At 44.3% G+C, this 20,039-nt stretch overlaps 1 protein-coding gene across 2 annotated transcripts in view; it reads right to left on the bottom strand.

Moving 5' to 3' along the window:
* Positions 1 to 20,039, bottom strand: part of FANK1 (fibronectin type III and ankyrin repeat domains 1) — a 113,659-nt gene that overhangs the window by 92,798 nt on the left and 822 nt on the right. The gene's annotated exons all lie outside the window — the stretch shown is intronic.

The following is a 20,039-nucleotide window of genomic DNA, read 5'->3' as shown; positions in this document are numbered from 1 at the left end:
TCTGTATGACAATCTGTAAGTCCATCCATGCCTACAAATGATGCAATTTCATTCCTTTCTATGATTAATATTCCATTGGCCATATGTATCACATCTTTATCCACTCCTCTGCTGATGGATAATTATGTTGTGTCCATGTCCTGGCTATAATAAATGCAATGAACATCGGGCTGCATGTGTCGTTTTGAACTATAGTTTTCTCTGGGTATATGCCCAGGAGTGCGACTGTTAGGTCACATAGTAGGTGTTTAAATGGCAAGGGTTTCAAAATCTTTTTATTCTGGTAGGACAAAAAACCACATGTGACAAAGTTTACCACTTAAACCATTTTTTCTGTGGACAGCTGAGTGGTACTAAGGACATTCACACTGCGGTACAAGCATGAGCACTGCCCATCTCCAGAACTTGGTCATCGTAAACTAAAACCCTGCACGCATCTGTCAAACTGCCCGTTACCCCTGCCCGAGCCATGGGCCCCGCTACTCTATCTTGTCACTGTGAACTAGACCACTCCAGGTGAGAGGTGAGGACACGAATTTCTAGGCCCTACACGCAGCCAGTCCTGCCAGGGTTCCACATCAGCAAAACAAACTTCCCTGTTCCTATAAAATGCTCCACTTCCTCAGAAACAGTGTATCCAGCCAGCCAATCCAGCTCTGGGATCTGCACCTGATTTCTCCACTCCTTGATGTTTCTGCATAAGGTCCGATATGTACCCCTAGCCAACATCTCCGTTACTGCTTCCAACCCTGAAAGCCTCACTCTTGCCCAGACACCCTGGGGTCGAGGGCTCCCCCTGCACGGTGCCCTCCAGTGCATGGGTCGCTTTCTCTTAAATACAGGACAGACCCGCTCCCCAGCGGTCTTATCTTTTGTCTTTAGACACTGGAATCCTACGGTACTTGTCCTTTGGGACTGGCTTACTTCACTTATATTGTTGCCAAGTTGTAATGTGCGTCTGGATGAACAACAAGGTCCCACTGCACAGTACAGGGAATATCAACATCCTGTGATAAACCACAATGGAAAACAACATAAAAAGAAGGCATGTCCGTGTACAACTGAGTCACTTCACTGTACGGCAGAGAGTAACATGACATTGTAGATCAACTAGTCAATAAAAATATTTTTAAAAATATAAAAAGTTGTAGCACATGTCAGTATTCCTTGCCTTTAAAAGGCTAAACAGCATTTTATCTGCTCATCTGTCAACAGACACTTAGGTTGCTTCCATCTTTTAGCTCTTATGAATAATGCAAATGGCAAGTGTTTTAACCACAGATTTTCTTTTTATATACCAAAAATCTAGATTGAGCCATCAGAACAGTTTGTCCCCGGCTCACAAAGGTCCTCTTTTAACACAATCTTCTTCTTAAGCCTATCTTCAGGGAAAGCTGATAGCTCCCACTTCCTCTTGATGGAAATCCTATTTAAGGGCTCTCTCTACTTTTTCACATTACCCAGAGGAGCAAAATAATTAAGTTATGAGGAAAAAGAAGAAAAGAAATTGCTAATCACAAACAGTTGAATACAAGCTGTCAGGTTGATACATAGAGCAGTCCAAATTTTGAAAATGCCACTCAAATACAAATTATAGGGGGGGAAATCTGTGCTTCAATGGAAAAACTACACATTGTTCCAATCACTCCACCCTTTCAGGTTTTCCAATTTGGCGCTGCATTCAGCTCAGTTCAGTTCAGTCGCTCAGTTGTGTCCGACTCTTTGCTTGCATGGCCCTTCACCTATTTTACGGGCTAAGTTGAAAAGAAGTGATGACTGTGCAAATTATTCTGGTCTCCAGATATGCAGATGACTTCTTCCATGGAAGAACAGCCCTCCCTCCACAGGACAAAGCCACTTTGGCCTCATTTATTTCAGTATTCGTGATCTACACGAGTCTGTCCTTTGGATCCGCCTTGGAACTGGTGGGAACCTTGCACGGTCGGGCCCATTATCTCCCTGAGCCACGGGAAATGGGAAACATCCCAGAGCTAGTGAACAATAACCCAGGCTTGACTGACTCCCGTGCCCATCCATGCTACCTTGCCTTACTGGGCTGCTGGCACGACCACAATTTTTTTCATCTAAAATTAACTCATGGACAAAGGAGCCTGGCAGGCTACAGTCCACGCAGTCACAAAAGAGTCGGACGTGACCGAGTGACTACACAACAGCAAAATAAACTCAGAAGCAAAACCACCTGGAAGCAGTGATGGCAATGACTCATAAGAAAGCCTCAGTAGACACAGGTGTGGCAAACTGGCCTGACTCTCGCTGAGTTATCTGTCATCAGGTTACAGTTGGAAGCACCTGGAAAGCCAGGCCTCTGGTCCACGTCTGCTTACTAGCATGCCTTCCTGCTGCTGCTGCTGCTGCTAAGTCGCTTCAGTCGTGTCCAACTCTGTGACCCCATAGACAGCAGCCCACCAGGCTCCACCGTCCCTGGGATTCTCCAGGCAAGACACTGGAGTGGGGTGCCATTGCCTTCTCCGTGCCTTCCTTCTGGTAGACACTAAAGGACTCAAGTTTAGGGGCCATGCAGAGGGAGTACCAACAAATTTGTGCACACATAATCAGAAATAAAATGGAGAATCACCCCTCTACCTTTAAAATCATTTGTTGGGTATTTTTGTCATTACCCATTCAGAATACAAAGAGGCAGAAGGTATATGTTTCTCTTAAACGGCTTCACTATTTTGTATCCTTTTTCCTCTTCAAGAAACAGCAGGGGAAAAAAATTGGTAATTGGGCTCCTTTGTACATCCATGATTTATTACATTTGTTTCATTAAGTTTTGTTGTTCCTTGGAAGTTTTGAAAATCCTAAACCCATAGTCTAACGTTGGTTCACACTGAAGCTAAACACTACACATTAAACAGATTTTTTAAAAAGTCAGCTGAGTTCAAGTTATTAACCAGGAGATTTCTCAAAATTTTGAGACTTTTTAAAATATCAAACCAACTGGTCTACATTATAAACAAAAGCAACAAACTTCACCTTCCAGTGTTTTTAAGAGGGTCATAGCTTTTCCTTTCCCTGAAGTTTCAAGATCTCAAAAAAAGTAAATAAGGAAGCTGGAAACTTGGAAAAGAAATGTTTTTTAAAAGATGTCAGCCATACAAATGAAGAAGAAAACGTGAGGAATGGGGGTGTAGCTTGACCCCAAGATAAGCAGAGAGGAGGAAGGTGGTGGAAGTTTCCATTTGTTTCCTTCACAGGAAAACTGCAACTTGAGTTACAGTTCCTGATGCAGCTGCTAGTCCTTGAACTGGGCACAACAAGCAGGTTTTATTTCATGAGCAAACAGTATCCGAGAATTGGCGAGGATTGGCTAGGAGCCTGGATTGTGTTGACCTCCAAGGGAAAGTCTGGGGTTAGAGGTGGCGCTGTACACTAGCTGTGTTTGCTGATCCTGCCCACATCCACCCAACAGCAAGAATGATCCCACGTTGCCAGGCAAATGTTTCTTAACTCTTCACTCGTCAATGACTGCGATTAGGATATTTAAGTCCAAAACAGACATTTTTATGTTATAAAAGGAACTTGAGGGATAGAGAGATGGATAGAATGGACTCTGTGTCACATTTCTTATCCCTGCCTCTGGGCATTTCCTTGTCTCATTTCTCCGGGGAGAGCCCATTTTATGTCAGGTAGTGGGAGGGGCACAAAGGCAAACGGTGGAAGATAAGGCAGAAATAAACACCGAATCCTAGCCTGGAAGGTCACACCCTAAACATGCAGTGCAGATGAGGACAAGTTAATAATCAGGTCGTTCTGGGGAAACGAAGCAGGACCCTATGGCCCTTCCCCCAGGTCCTCTGCCTGCCTTTGCTCTGTGGCAAAACTTTATCCAAAGAACAAGTCTAATCAGAGAAGTGAGAACATGCAGAAACAAAGGAGAACAGTCAAAGGAGACCAAATAATGATAACAATGTAGTCATGAAGCAAAACCAAGAACCTTTAGCTCTTCCTCAAAGGCTGTAGTTTATATTCTGAGCCATATTCCACGAGCTGTCTTGTAGACACTGGGACCCCCACCAGGTGGAGAGGTTAACTACACGATGACCACTCTAGCCACGACATAGGCTGCCACGATTCCAAGAACTGGCCTCAAGAAATGGAAACAAACCGACCCTGGAACTGAAGACTAACTGTACCTAAAACAAACCAAATCACTGCGGATGGTGATTGCAACCATGAAATTAAAAGACGGTTGCTCCTTGAAAGGAAAGTTATGATCAACCTAGACAGCATATTGAAAAGCAGAGACATTACTTTGCCAACGTCTAGTCAAGGCTATGGTTTTTCCAGTGGTCATGTATGGATGTGAGAGTTGGACTGTAAAGAAAGCTGAGTGCCGAAGAATTGATGCTTTTAAACTGTGGTGTTGGAGAAGACTCTTGAGAGTCCTTTGGACTCCAAGGAGATCCAACCAGTCCATCCTAAAGGAAATCAGTCCTGGGTGTTCATTGGAGGGACTGATGTTGAAGCTGAAACTTCAATACTTTGGCTACCTGATGTGAAGAACTGACTCGTTTGAAAAGACCCTGATGCTGGGAAAGATTGAGGGCAGGAGAAGGGGACGACAGAGGATGAGATGGCTAGATGGCATTACCGACTCAATGGACATGGGTTTGGGTGAACCCTAAAAGTTGGTGATGGACAGGGAGGCCTGGCGTGCTGTGGTTCATGGGGTCGCAAAGAGTCGGACGCCACTGAGCGACTGAACTGAAGCGAACTGAAAACAAGATGACGCTGCTCAGACCACGACGCCCAGTTTCAAGATGACAGAGCTGACTGTGCTGTGTTTGCATGTAGCCCCTCCGTCTGTCTATAAAAGCTCTTGCCCCTGACTGTCAGGGGTTGGGGGTTGGGGCAGTCAGCCCTTGGACAGGTGTCTGCCCCTGCTCCACCCCCATTGCCGGCATCCAAAATAAAGCAAACTTTCCACCAATAAACTTGGCCTCAGTATTGGCTTTTGAGTGGTGAGCAGCCAGCCCCTACTTTCAGTCACACTAGGAAATTAGGATTTATCACTTGCAGAATGGTAAAAATCCAGAAGCCTGAAAATGCACATGCGGGGGAGGTTGTGGAGAGAGAGAGATGTATATTGCTGTTGGACAGGAAATTAGTGTAAGCCCTGTGGAGGATGTTATCGATTATCAAACTCTCACTGCCTTTGACTCTAGGCAGTCCCACACCTAGACATTTATTCTACAAATATAGGAGCACAAATGCAAAGTGTCAGGCACAGGACATGTTATTTAGTGCAACTTTGTCTAGGGTGGTGGTAAGAATAGCTGTACAGATTTCCTCCTGCCGCTGAAACCAATTTGAGCCTTGAGCTTTAAGCCACAAACAAAGTAGCTTAAAACAAGACACATGTATTCTTTTACAGCTCTGGAGGATGGAAGTCCAGGGTGAGTCTTATCCAGCAAAACTGACTTATCCAGCAAAACTGAAACTGAAGGCCTGTTCTTTCGGAGGCTCTGGGGGAAGAGTTCATTCCCAAGACTTCTCCAGCTTCTAGAAGTTTCCCACACTCCACGGTGCCTGACCTCGCATTGCTCCAGCCTCCCCTTCCACCCTCACATCCGCTTCCGGCGTTTGACTCGCCCCCTTCCCTCTTATGAAGATGCTTGTGGTTAATTACTTTGGGCCCACCTGAATAATACAACCACTCTCCCCATTTTGCCATCCTTAACTCAATACACCAGCAAAGTCCCTTTTGCCATGGGAGGTAACATAGTCACAGGTTTGGGGGATTAGGAAATAGACATATTTTGTTCAGCCTATCATGGTAGCAAAGACCGGAACCAAACTGAATGATCAGCGGCAGTAGACTGGTTAAACAAATTAGACAAATTCATTCTGTAGATACTGCACAGTTGTTTAAAAAAAAAAAAATGAAAAAGCTCATGATGGACTAAACAGAAAGCTCTCCAAAACAGAGGACAAAAAAAAAAAGTATAGAATAGAGAAAAAGAATGTAGCTTATATAATTTACCTGTATTGACATATATATACAATGTTTAAACTATCTCTGGAATGATACATCAAAAACTAAGAAGGTGGTTGCCTGCAGGCTGGGAACTGGGGGACAGTGTCACAGCAAGAGGTGACCTTTCACTATGTACTCTTTGGTACCTTTGGAGTTTTGAAACTTGTAACTATGTGACTTGGGCTTTCCTGGTGGCTCAGTGGTAAAGAACCTGCCTGCCAGTGCAGGAGACACGGGTTCGATCCCTGGGTCCGGAAGATCTCCTGGAGAAGGGAATGGCAACCCACTCCAGAATTTTTGTCTAGGCAATCCCATGGACAGAGGAGCCTGGGGTTGCAAAGAGCTGGACACAACTTACCGACTAAACAATAGCAACAGACTATAGTACTCATCCCAAAAGTAAAAGAAGCAGCTCTGGAAAGAGTGAAAAGGAGGCAAAGGGCAAAAGTAGTTCTGGCTGGACGAGATCAGTGCTGCCTGGAGTCAGGAAGGCCAGGGTGTCTGGCACAAGATGGTATCTGATATTCCAAGGCTGCCTAACTAACAACCCCCCAAACTTCGTGGCTTAAAACAACAAGAACCTATTATCTCATGGTTTCGGAGGGTCAGGAGTCTGGGGATGGCTTGGCTGGGTAGACAGAGCTCAGAGCCTCCCTTTGAGGTGGCCGTCAAGTTGCCAGCCGAGGTCGCCTCAGCTGAGCCTGGAGAATCTGGCTACGAGCGAGCTCCCTGAGTTGTTGGCAGGAGTCAGTCCTCACTGGCTCCCGGTCAGAGGGACACTTGAGTGGGTTCAGGTCTTGGCAACGTCGGGAAAAGAGAGAAAGAAAGAGAGGGTGAGAGAGGCTGAAGATCGGCCCGAGGCAGACCTTCCGGTCGTCTACAACCTAATGGAGGGAGGGACGGCAGCACTGTGCCCCATGCCACCAGCCGCGCAAGCCAACTTGGCACAATGGGGCAGGGGACCAGGGAGAGGATGCTGGGGGCAGAAGGGGGCCTGGGGGCATCGTAGGGGCCGCCCACCAGTGCAGAGTGGACAGCAGAGAAGGGCAGGGCGCTGGGCGAAGGAATAAAGGCATGAATGGCTGAGGTGCGTGTTTGTGAAAGTCGCTCAGTCATGTCCAACTTTTGGCGACTCCAAGGACTATATAGTCCAAGAAATTCTCCAGGCCAGAATACTAGAGTGGGTCGCCTTTCCCTTCTCCAGGGGTGGTGCATGTGGAAGGCTGCAAAGATACAGGTCTAATTAGAGTCATAAGTGGATACTTGGAAGCAGTAAAAATAAAGATACGGAGAGCAGAGTTTGGCCCAATTACAAGCCACTGATTCACTCATTCTTGGCCATGCCCAAATCTGGGCCCTGGCCCTAAGCTGAGATACACTGTCTATTCCACTGGAAAATTATTTCACGTATGTCAGGCTCTCCTCTGCTCGGAGCAGATTTCTTAAAAAGAAGGGCACACCTTTCCTTCCCAGGCTGCCTGCCACACTGCCGCCCCACACCTAGAATGGTAGGAAGCACCAAGCGGTGGCTTAGCACTGCGAATTGACCGGCTCTTGTAGCACAGTCTCGACAGCCCAGAAAAACTAGTTTTTCTCTTCTCAACAGAGATTCTTCAACTCGAATTTCCCTTGCGTTCCAGAAAATTAATCTCTTCCTTTTCCGCTGCAGCCGCGACATTGTATCAAAATAGGATACAGCGCTGGAATCCGCAGCCTCAGTGTAAGGTTACATCCGTTGTGAAAATACCTCACTGAACACATCTTCAGGCAACAATCAGACAAATCTAGCCTGGGACATTCCATAAAGACAGCTGGCCACTTCAAAACTGTGTCATGAAAGAAAAAAATATATATATGAGAGACTTTTCTAGATTAAAGAAGACTAAAAGACTCTGACAGTTAAACACAGTGTACGATCCTGGATCAGATCCTGGTCACTTGGAAAGAAATAAAGACAGCCATAAAGGACATTATGAAGGCAATTGAGAAAGTATGAATCGGGAGTGCACATGAGCTGTTATTACCACATCACGGCTGAGTTTGGAGGCCGCTATTAACTGTACTGTGACTCTAGGAGAATGTCCTACATGTATTGCTGTATTCAGGATTGAAGTACCATGCCGTGTGCAACCACTTTCAGGTGGTTCAGCAAACGGGTGTGTGTGTGTGTGTGTGTGTGTGTGTGTGTGTGTGTCCAAGAAGTGACAGAGGGGAGGGGGAGGGAGAGAGATGGGAAGAGAGGTCCAGTGTGGCAAAATGTAAACAATCGTATCTCCATGAAAGGAGCAAAAGTGTTCGTTCTAAGACTTTGAACTATGCTCTGACTCTGAAAACTTCCAAAGTAAGAAGTACATATGTATGTGCGTGACATGAAATACACATCTGTGATAACATGAAGCATAAATTAAGACGAGCTGCATATTGACCAGCTGAATATAGCTCAGGGAGCTCTGCTCAATCTTATGTGGAAGCCTGGATGGGAGGGGAGTTTGGGGGAGAACGGATACATTTATCTGTATGGCTGAATCCCTTTGCTGTCCACCTGGAACTATCACAGCATTGTTAATTGGCTATACTCCAATACAAAATAAAAAGTTAAAAAAAAAGACAGGCTCCATATTCATGCAGATATAGCACAGATGGGATAATGCCGGGCTTGAATAGCAATTGTTATTCCTTTTAAAGATCTGAAACGTCTACCATGTAATCCATAGCATTACTAAACCCAAGACATACTTTCACTACAAGGGCCTGAGCCACAGAAGGCAGGACATTGATCTAAAAGTCCGAAGCTCTTTTGAGTCACACAGGTACTAAACCAGGGAGTCTGGTCCTGACCTGTGTCATTTTTTAGGGCTTCCCTCTTAGCTCAGTTAGTAAAGAATCCGCCTACAGTGCAACAGACCCAGATTTGATCACTGGGTCAGGAAGATCCCCCGGAGAAGGAAATGGCAACCCACTCCAGTATCTTTGCCTGGAAAATCCCATGGACAGAGGAGCCTGATGGGCTGCAGTCCATGGGGGCCACAAAGAGTCGGGCACGACTGAGTGACTAACACTTCTGTCATACTTGGTCTTCAACGGTGAAACAGACAAAGCTGGCTTTCAGAACGCTGTGTCAGGGGTGCCTGCTCAGAGCCACAGGCTATGACACTACAGCTCTGACTCCTAGACCAGCCTCATTCTTAGGATTAAATAGTAAATTGGAATACAAGTTATTTTCACTTTATACATCAAGAAGTGAGAATACTGTGGCTACTCTGTGTCTTAGATTTCACTGGGCCTAAACTCATCATGTTAAGTCTATAGAAAAGATTCTTTAAAGTTCAGTTTGACTCTCTCACTTTGGAAGACAAGAAAGCAGGTATAAGTACAGAGAACTTTCTAAACAGAAACGTCATGAGGATTTCCATCCTGAGAAATGGGGAGAAAGGAAACTTGTTGAGAAATTTGGTTTGGATATTGAATACCTTAACGATCGAAATGCTGTGAATAAAATAGTAAGAGGTAAAATTTTATACTGGTCAGAGAGACTTGGCTGCAATAACGCTTTGGTTTCCAGCACCACTCATGTTTGTCACCTTAGGCAAGGTGAAACAGTTGAGTCATTAAAAAAAAAAAAAAGTCCCCGCTTCTTTGAATGGATCTTAGAAGTAACTCAGTGAAGAGTGTTTCTGCTTCCATGCTAACAGTTTTGGAGGAGATGATCAGGGAGGAACAGGCATCCCTGCAGCAAGTCAAAGACCCACTGAACACAGTATTGAACCACAATGGTTTTGCACAGTCACCTTGGCTGACGATGCCGTGACATTCGCCCAGATCCTTACAGCTTCCCTGGCTTATGAGCCGTCATGGACATCCCTCCCCTCCATCCTTCATGATGAGGTGGGCATCTGATACAGCTGGTCTAACAAGGATCCTGCTCTTATAATTCAAGTTAAGAAAGAAAATTCTGTCTCTCCTTGGGCACTTGAAACTTTTAACATATAGTGGGGTGCCACAGGTGTCCTTATCCCAAAATATGCACAGAATAGAGAGGAAGCCAGTCAACAGAGAGAGAAAAGACCACCATCATCTAAGTAGATTCAAGAAGGCTTAAGTAACACCTTTAACCAACTCCAGGAATTACCTGAGCACATTTTCAACCAAATTAGCAGATAAGATGGTAATAGATAGCAGATACTGCTTTCCCCTGGAGAAACTATTCCATTAGTTATCTTTGGCCTCAGCTTATTTTCGGTATATATAATTTTTTAACCATCAAAAGTGCTTTCTCTGCAATGGACATAAAATAGTCATAAAAGTTTCTTTTAATCTTCAAGGACTTAGCCCCAAAATATCATCTACTGAAGTTTAAAGTTATCTTTATTAACTAGGATTTATACAATTTGATCACAAACTAGAAGACATGGATATCATGTATAAATTGCGAACCACGTATTGAATGATTAAAAGGCAGGAAATACTGCCGGGTGTAATAAATTAAATTTTACATATGCTTTCAGATCTTTTTAAGAAATAGAAGGCTATGAAAAATTTATTGAAAGCCCTGATTAAGTCTTTTGAATTAAATGTCTTTGAGGATCTTCTGTTAAGTTTTTAATTATCAATTTAGTCTTCTAGCAGGTATCACAGTAATACTTCCACAAAGAACAAAAACTGGATAGTATATTTAAAAACAGCTATACGAAGGCCATAAAGTCCAAGAACGTAGACAAGATCAGGGCCCAAGCTCCCCAAGAGAAGAAAAGAACATTGAAACTGGCCCTACATTCCCCCTACAGTCCCTGTGGTTGATTCACAGCTGGGGCAAGACAAATAGAAAGTAACACTTGCAACAGTCACACAGAAACACTGGAGTTGAAGACTGCCAAAACAACCAAGGCTTAATGGGCTTAATGAGTGAAAAAGGGACATGGAGAAATGAGCCCAGCAACTCCTCCCTGGGGAAGTTGCTGACCATGAATAAGCAGAGATTTTGGCAATATCATGGTGCTAGGGATCAAGAAATGCAGTATAAGACCTGCTGAAAAGGAAGGACATTCGTGAAAACTCCAGATTTTCAGCTAATGTCCCTGAAATGGAGGGCTACATCCTAGAAATAAGGGCAAACTGAAAACAGAGTATCCTCAACTGAGGCAAGGTAATTTATTTGTAACCTAAACGCCAACCAAAAGTAAATAAAGTTCTCTATGCTGCTACTGCTAAGTCACTTCAGTCGTGTCCAACTCTGTGCGACCCCATAGATGGCAGCCCACCAGGCTCCCCTGTCCCTGGGATTCTCCAGGCAAGAACACTGGAGTGGGTTGCCATTTCCTTCTCCAGTGCATGAAAGTGAAAAGTGAAAGTGAAGTCGCTCAGTCATGTCCGACTCTTAGCAACCCCATGGACTGCAGCCCACCAGGCTCCTCCATCCATGGGATTCTCTAGGCAAGAGTACTGGAGTGGGGTGCCATTGCCTTCTCCGAAAGTTCTCTATAGATAATGCCTACCCAAACCTCTATGATTTTTCACAAAGAATGTCAAGGATTCAATCAAAAATTACCAGGAATCCCAGGATACATGACCAAATGGCTGAATATTAAGCAACAAGAGAAAAAAGAAACAATCCTACAAGTGATTCAGGTGTTGAAATGATCAGATATGATCTTTGAAATAGACGGCAATACTACGAGACTCAGACTTAAACAACTAGTGGTAGTCCCTTTCCTGATCTGGGTGCTCGTAACAGAGTGTGTTTACTTTGTGATAATTCATCAACCTGCAGGTTTAACGCTGTCTGCTTTCTTATATGTACGTATATTACAAAACAATTTTACAAAAAAAAAAATTGGGCTCAGAGGGAAATTCATAGCCTTAAATGCATTTATTTTAAAAAGAAGGCTGAAAGCACCGATGCAAGAATCTATCACAAAAAAAAAACTTTTAAAAAAGAACAGTACATTGAAATAATGGAAGTAAAGATATAAGCAGAAAGATGAAAGAGAAAACGAATGCATAATGGAGAAAATGTAGAAGCCACTCAGTCGTGTCCAACTCTTGCGACCCCGTGCACTATACAGTCCCTGGAACACTGGAGAACACTGGAGTGGATAGCCTTTCCCTTCTCCAGGAGATCTTTCCAACCCAGGGATTGAAACCAGGTCTCCCACCTTGCAGGCAGATTCTTTACCAGCTGAGCCACAAGGGAAGCCCAAGAATACTGGAGTGGGTAGCCTATCCCTTCTCCAGAGGATCTTCCTGACCCAGGAATTGAACCAGGGTCTCCTGCATTCCAGGTGTGGATTCTTTACCAACTGAGCTATCAGGGAAGCCAGAGAAAATACAAATATAAAAATAAATATAAACTATAAAAAGCCTTTAAATAGAGTAATACAACTGATACAATTTCTGTGATATCCAGCCTCCAAGACAGCCAATGATTCTCATCCTCCGCTATTCAGGCACTTGTGCAGCCCCCTCTCATAATGAATAGGGCTGACCTGTGTTATTAAGAGGATAATCACAGTGGACCGGGGTTCCTTTTCTCCACATCCTTGCCTACACTTAAACCTCTATCTTTTTGATAACAGCCGTTCTGACAGGTGTAAGGTGGCATCTCCTTGTGGTTCTGATTCACATTTCCCTGACGATCAGTGATGTTGAACACTTCTTCACGTATCTGTTGACCTTTCGCATATCTCTTCTTTGGAAAAAATGTCTCTTTGGGTCTCCTATCCATTTTTAAAATGGATTGTTTTCCTGCTATTGAGTTGTATGAGTTCCTAATGTGTTTGAGATGATCAGTCCCTCACCGAGAGATGGTTTGCAAACATCCTCTCCCGTTCTGTAGGCTGCCTTTCCGTTTTGCTGACTGTCTCCTCTGCTGCATAGAAGACTATTCCTTTGATGTTGTCCCACGTGTCGATTTTTTGCTTTTGCTGCTTGTGCTTTTAGTGTCATATCCAAAAAACCATTGCCAAGATCGACGCTGAGGAGCTCTTTCCCTATGTTTTCTGGTAGGAGCTTTACAATTCAGGTCTTACATTTAAGCCCTTAATCCATTTCAAGTTAACTTTCTTTTGTTGTCTGTGCTAGGTCTTCCCTGGGGCACTTCTCTAGCTGCAATGTGAGGGCTTAGTTGCCTCAAGGCATTTGGGATCTTAGTTTCCTGACCAAGGATTGAACCCACATCTCCTGCACTGAAAGGCAGATCCTTAACCACTGGGCCACCAGGGAAGTCCCCACTTCAAGGTAACTTCTAATGGGAGAGCTGAACATACAAATATATATCACTCACGACACGTTAGAATAATAAAGTAGTAATAAAGTGCAGACAGTACCTATGAGGGAGAAATTAACTCTAATTTGGGTTGGAGGAGGGTAAACAGAGAGGCAATGTGTTTTAAGAGATGGTAACGTTGGTGAGATGCTTTTAAGGACAGACACACGGATGGGGCAGTGAGTGGGCTCCAGGCAGAAACAAGGAGGCAGGAGAGCATGAGAATGAGAGCTCTCCCAAGAAGGTGAGGCCAGGAAGGCGTCTCTGACAGCCTGGAAGGGGGCAAGTTACTGCTCAGTTCAGTTCAGTTCCGTCGCTCAGTCATGTCCAACTCTTTGCGACCCCATGGACTGCAGCACGCCAGGCCTCCCTATCTATCACCAACTCCCGGAGTCCACCCAAATCCATGTCCATTGAGTTGGTGATGCCATCCAACCATCTTATCCTCTGTCGTCCCCTTCTCCTGCCCTCAATCTTTCCCAGCATCAGGGTCTTTTCAAATGAGTCAGTTCTTCACATCAGGTGGCCAAAGTATTGGAGTTTTCAGCTAAAGGAATTTAAAAGCAAGGGATGTCTCCTTTCTTTCTGCTGCTCAGGTCAGAAATGTCCCGAGACATGGGCAGGGTCCCAGGATAAGCATCTCCAGTTTTGCCCCAGCCCAGTGAGCAGGGAAATGCACAGAACACTGGTGTGAATTGTTTATTTGTGAACAAGTTTGCCCCACCTTCTGTACTTAATGACTCATCCAGGCCACTCTTGGGTGATGCTCAGGCACAAGCCCCTCCAGTAAACTGGTCGGTTTAGTTTAGTTTCTTGGGCGTGTTTGGGCAGATTCCCCAGACCAAGCAAGTGGTAACAGCGCTTTCTTTCCCCAGCAAGCAGAGGTGGAATCCAAGGTATCGGGTACAGACTTGGTTGGAGGATAGTGCTGAGCTTCTGCTGACACACAGCTGCGCCCATCCAGTCGGTCTGCCCCTCCCTGAGACGGGCTGAGCACCCTGAGGTCAGGGTGGCAATGAACGTCAGCATTTTGACGGGGATTTTATAGCTACTTAAAACCTGTTGCTTTGAATCTCTTTAAGTTTTAAACTTGATTTAAATAAGCCTTTATTTCTCAATGGTAACTTTTGAATTGCAATCTAACTGATAGAATTAATATTCTTTTTTTAAAAAATTAATTGCAGGCTAATTACTTTACAATACTGTACTGGTTTTTGCCATACATTGACATGAATCAGCCATAGGTGTACATGTGTCCCCCATCCTGAACCCCTCTCCCACCTTCATCCCCATCCCATCCCTCAGGGTCATCCCAGTGCATGGGTCCTGAGCGCCCTGTCTCATACATCGGACCTGGACTGGTAGTCTATTTCACATATGGTAATATACATGCTTCAGTGCTATTCTCTCAAATCATCCCACCCTCGCCTTTCCCAGAGTCCAAAAGACTGTTCTATACATCTGTGTCTCTTTTGCTATCTTGCATATAGGGTCATCGTTACCATCTTTCTAAATTCCATGTATACACATTAATATACTGTATTAGTGTTTTTCTTTCTGACTTGTTTCACTCTGTAAGAGACTAAGACTACTTGACAAAAAATTGTTACACAGACTTTTAAAAAACACTCCTAATTTATTGCTCTTAAATACTCTGCAGTCTCTCAGATAATTAATGAATAAGTTCTCCTTGGCAGTGCAAAGATTTTGTTGAACCTATGAACTGGCAGTCTTTCAGTCCCCTCAAATAAGATTGCCTTCTTATTTCCTTAATTTTACTGGATAGAATGATATACTTAAAAGACCCCCTTTTAAACTAGTGAAGAAAAAGAAATGCCATACTTGTAATTCACCTGACATTTACAAGCGCCTGATTTAAATGAACTTTACCCAAAGCATATAACACAAGAGGCAATTCAAATCTCACTGGTGCACAGCCCTTTCTGTTACAGAGTAAAATGGCTTCCCTTTGAAGCACATCGTAACACTCTTAAGGAAATAAAATTAAATAAGGCACCCAGGTGTTACAGCAGTGCCATCCACTCAATAAATGCTTGTTCGGGGCCTATTCCATGTTAAGTGTTGGAAGCAGAATGGTAGACTGGGCCCTCTTCAGCCACCCTACAGCCCGGTGGAGAACACAGATTGCGAAAATTAACCAGAGAATTACAGGTTCTGATCATTGCAGAGACAGGAGTAACATAGGGAGGTGGCCTGACCCTCTTTGCAGAATCAGAGAAAAGCACTCAAGGAGTGACATGGGGCATCCCTGACCGCTCAGCGGTGAAGAATTCGCCTACAATGCAGGAGACACAGGAGTCAGGGGTTCGATCCCTGGGTCGGGAAGATCCCCTGAAGAGGGAAATGGCCACCCACTCCAGTATTCTTGCCTGGGAAATCCCGTGGACAAAGGAGCCTGGCTACAGTCCATGTGGTCGCAGAGTCGGACACGACTGAACACCTGAACACAAAGCACGGACTGACATTTCAGCTGAGAGCAGAAGACACTGAGTGGGGTCAAGCAGGAGGGAGAGCGCCCCCACCCTGGGAAGAGCCTGTGCAAAGGCCCGCAGTCCCAAAGGAGCCTGGGACGCTGAAGGGACGAACAGGCCGCTGGGCTGAAGCACAGTGTGCCCAAGATCCCATACGCGGTGGGTTGCAGAGGCAGTTGGATAAGAACTCTTGGGGGAGGCTTTTGGCAGGGAAGTGGCATGACCTGTGCATTTTGAAAAGCTTACTCTGGCCCCCAGGTGAGCACAGGTAGGGAGAGGAAATGCAGAAATCAGCAGAGACTCCCATCACAGGTTAGGCAAGATGGTGGCTTGGAATATGGGTGATGACTGCAGAGAAAGCCACAGTTAGGGTGTGTGTAAGGTGGAATAGACAGGCACGCTGGTGGGTGGGGTGAGTGGGAGGGGTGCTGAGTAAAAGGGAGGAGCTCAGGATGACACTCAGACTTCCAGCTGGAGTAGTTGGCAAGATGGTGAGATCCTACCCATAGATGGGGCAGACCAGTGGGAAAACAGGTTTGGAGAAATAGGTCTTCACCCCTTTAAGGCTACGTCTCAGGCTCTTAGTCATTGGAGTAACCTAGAATCCCATTTAGGATTCCTTTGAAAAGGGAGGTGTCTCTCAAGAAACTGCTGCCTGGCCTGAACTAGGCCCAGCATTTTTTATTTAGGGAGAGTTCAGAGGGCAGGTGGCAATATGGTTGTAAGCGGGAGCTAAGGGTGTATCTTGATGCTGCACTTGATAAATATACACATTTTAAAATTCAGAGTATGTGCTTATTTAGGGTGATTTAGTGGGCTAGGGAAGATCATGAAAGGAAAGTTTAAAGACCTGCAAAGCTACTCCTTGGCATTGCCACTTACTAAAATATTAGGGAAGAGATAGCACTGTTGAACATAAATCTTCTCTTAAAAAGAAAAAGAAAAAAAGGAATTGGGGACTTCCCTGCTGGTGAGCTCAGTTAGTAAAGAATCTGCCTGCAATGCAGGAGACCCCAGTTCGATTCCTGGGTTGGGAAGATCCACTGGAGAAGGATAGGCTCCCCACTCCAGTATTCCTGGGCTTCCCTTGTGGCTCAGCTGGTAGAATGCGCCTGAAAGGCAAGACACCTGGGTTCAATCCCTGGGTTGAAAAGATGCCCTGGAGAAGGGAAAGGCTACTCACTCCAGCATTCTGGCCTGGAGAATTCCATGGACTGTATAGTCCATGGGGTCGCAAAGAGTCGGACACAACTGAGCAGCTTTCACTTTCACTGGTGGCACAGTGGGTAAGAATCCAGCTCCCAATGCAGGGGGCACAGGTTCAAGCCCTGGCCGGGGCAGATTCCACACGCTGCAGGGTATCTAAGCCCATGCAGCACAACTACTGAGCTGGCGCACCCAGAGCCTGTGCTCCACAACAAGAGAAACCACCACGATGAGAAGAACTTGGACTGGAGAGTGGCCCACACTAGCTGCCACTGGCGAAAGCCGGTGCATAGCAGTGAAGACCCAGCACACCCAAAAAGAAACCAATACAGTATTGTAAAGCAAAATAAAGTAAAAATAAAATTTAAAAAAAATAGGAATTTGATGTGCATTTTTCATGTTATTTCATACATGGGTTATCTTTCCAACAGTGTTGTTAGTTTAGGAAGAAAATAATTAAAGATGTAAATATGTAAGCCAAGAGCCAAAACCATTCTGAACAGCCCAGGGTTGTAAGCTGATTTAATTTGCCCCTTTCCCCTAGGAGTCATTTCTTGGATCATTGACTTACTATCATTCTGCAAAACAGTGGTAGCCCCAGTCACCCTGTGCTTATTGCCAGAGTGTGATCCAGCTGTGGGATTTGAAGTGCTTATGTTTATGGGATTTTAACGACTCAGTCAATAAAGGTCACTCCTAAAAGTAATAGAAACTTAAGTGTGTGGAAACAGAATGGGTAAGACTGACTTGGGGGTTATTTCTAGTAGTTCTTTGGTGTTGTCCTTAGGTACATGTTTAATCCTTAAAGGCAATGAAGAAGGTGCCTCCTTTTAAATCAATTTACTGGTGCTATATTCAACGACACCAGTAAAATGCTACTTGAAACCCCCCAATAACAAATGGTATCATGTACACACCAGGCTTAAAATATGCCAGATAATATTGGCATAACAACATACTATATTGTTAATATAATACTGATAACAGTATAATTGTAGTATTTGTTAATATCATAGCCATAGTATTTTCCAGTATCTTTGAGAGAATAAAATAGTAATTTGAGTCTCAGGTGGAATCTGGTAGGGTACATTTCTTGAAGTTAAAAAGGACCTAAAGACCATCTAATCTTGTCCTTTAAAATATGTATTAACAGCAAATAAATTAACGTTCACCCAAAATGATGCTTATTAGGCTGCTAAAGAATTCTCTAAGGTAAATGGTCATTGTTTGAATTATCTAAAATTAAACTGGTGACAGCATTTGAGAGTATGTAAAGAAATTTACAGTTGTGTCCCAGGCATAAAAGATTATTTAACAAATATTCTCCACCTTAAGACCCAATGTGATCAGATATATCTGTGATCAGATATAAAGCGGATGTGTCATTCATAGAGGTAATAAATTTCTCACCATTTTACAAAGTCTCCAGGATCCAGTTCCTACTCACTTTTCCAGCCTTGTCGCTTTTCTTCCTTCTCCCCTCCACCCCTTAGTCTTCTCAGTTACAGCTCTACTGATCTTTGACCTCTGAACCTTACACCCACACTGCTCTCTCTGGTCTCAGGGACCTGTCTGGAACCCCTTTCCCACACTCTTTGTTGGATTATTCTGCCGGAAGCCTTCTGTGCATTCCCTTTCCCCTAATCTCAGACCCCAGGGAGGTTTTCAGAAGTTCTTGGGCAAGTATCTGCTCAGTTTCCCAGGGATAACCAAAGCTAACAGGGTTTTATTCACTGTTCAATCCTCCACCCCAGGAGAGTATTTAGAACACAGAGAATACCATGGAAATTGGTATTGGAATTTGAAATTGATATTGGTATTGAAATTGGAAATACCAAATTCAATACCATACTTGAAATTTTTAGTTTACACGGTTAAACAGTAACATAAATTTGAAGAAATAAAGTTGGCATTTTTAAGAGAGATATTTCACTTCACTTTATAATGGCACCCCACTCTAGCACTCTCGTCTGGAAAATCCCATAGATGGAGGAGCCTGGAGGGCTGCAGTCCATGGGGTCGCTGAGGGTCGGACACAACTGAGCGACTTCATTTTCACTTTTCACTTTCGTGCACTGGAAAAGGAAATGGCAACCCACTCCAGTGTTCTTGCCTGGAGAATCCCAGGGACGGGGGAGCCTGGTGGGCTGCCGTCTATGGGGTCGCACAGAGTCGGACACGACTGAAGTGACTTAGCAGCAGCAAAGAGAGAACATACACACCCTAGCATTTTTGAAATGATACAAAAATTCTAACATTGTTGTAAGTTAAATTTCTTTCAACAGGTTAGATAACACACAAAATCCAGAGAGTTACAAGTGTGAGTGATAGAATAGTGGATAAAATCCACTCAAACTATAATTCTCAACTTATAAGTTTTCTGCTCAGCAAGGGAGTTAAAAGAAAGGAGAAACTCTTTAGAAACCTCCTTGGAAACTAACGACCTTTAACAACATCAGCATATACCCCAGAGAATGGACATGGTCTGAGTACTTTCATTTCTGAAATTGTGCAAGAAAAGACAACTTGGTTTTCAGAGTTAAACTGCATCCTCCTATAAAAGTTCTAGGTCTTTCTAGTCTCCATATGAAACTCTTCTTATTTTAAGAACAAAAGGAGCAATAAAACAGCTTGGGAAAGAAGGATGGAGCTCTGTGTCCCTAGAGAGGTTTGGATAGTAGTAGTAGTAGCAGTAGTAATAATATAACAACAACAATCAATGGGCTTCCCTGGTGGCTCAGATGGTGAAGAATCCGCCTGCAGTGTGGGAGCCCTGGGTTGTATTCCTGGGTTGGAAAGATACCCTGGAGGAGGGCATGGCAACCCACTCCAGCATTCTTGCCTGGAGAATCCCATGGACAGAGGAGCCTGGTAGGTTACAGTCCATGGGGTTGCAAGAGTTGGACACGACTGAACGACTAAGCACAGAACACTGAACAACAATCAAAAACACAGTAAGTTAAAGCTTGTGTTAGATCGGATAATTGCAGACTGCTCACCGTTTGTCAAACAAAGTGGGAAACAGAAAGAGAAATCGTAACTTTTTTTTTCCTTTTTGTGTGTCCAAGCCTACCTCGGA

Source organism: Ovis aries, chromosome 22 (assembly GCF_016772045.2).
Source record: "Ovis aries strain OAR_USU_Benz2616 breed Rambouillet chromosome 22, ARS-UI_Ramb_v3.0, whole genome shotgun sequence".
Lineage (NCBI taxonomy): Eukaryota > Metazoa > Chordata > Mammalia > Artiodactyla > Bovidae > Ovis > Ovis aries.
Note: the sequence above shows the minus strand (reverse complement) of the source record. Positions and strands in the feature narration are given on the sequence as shown.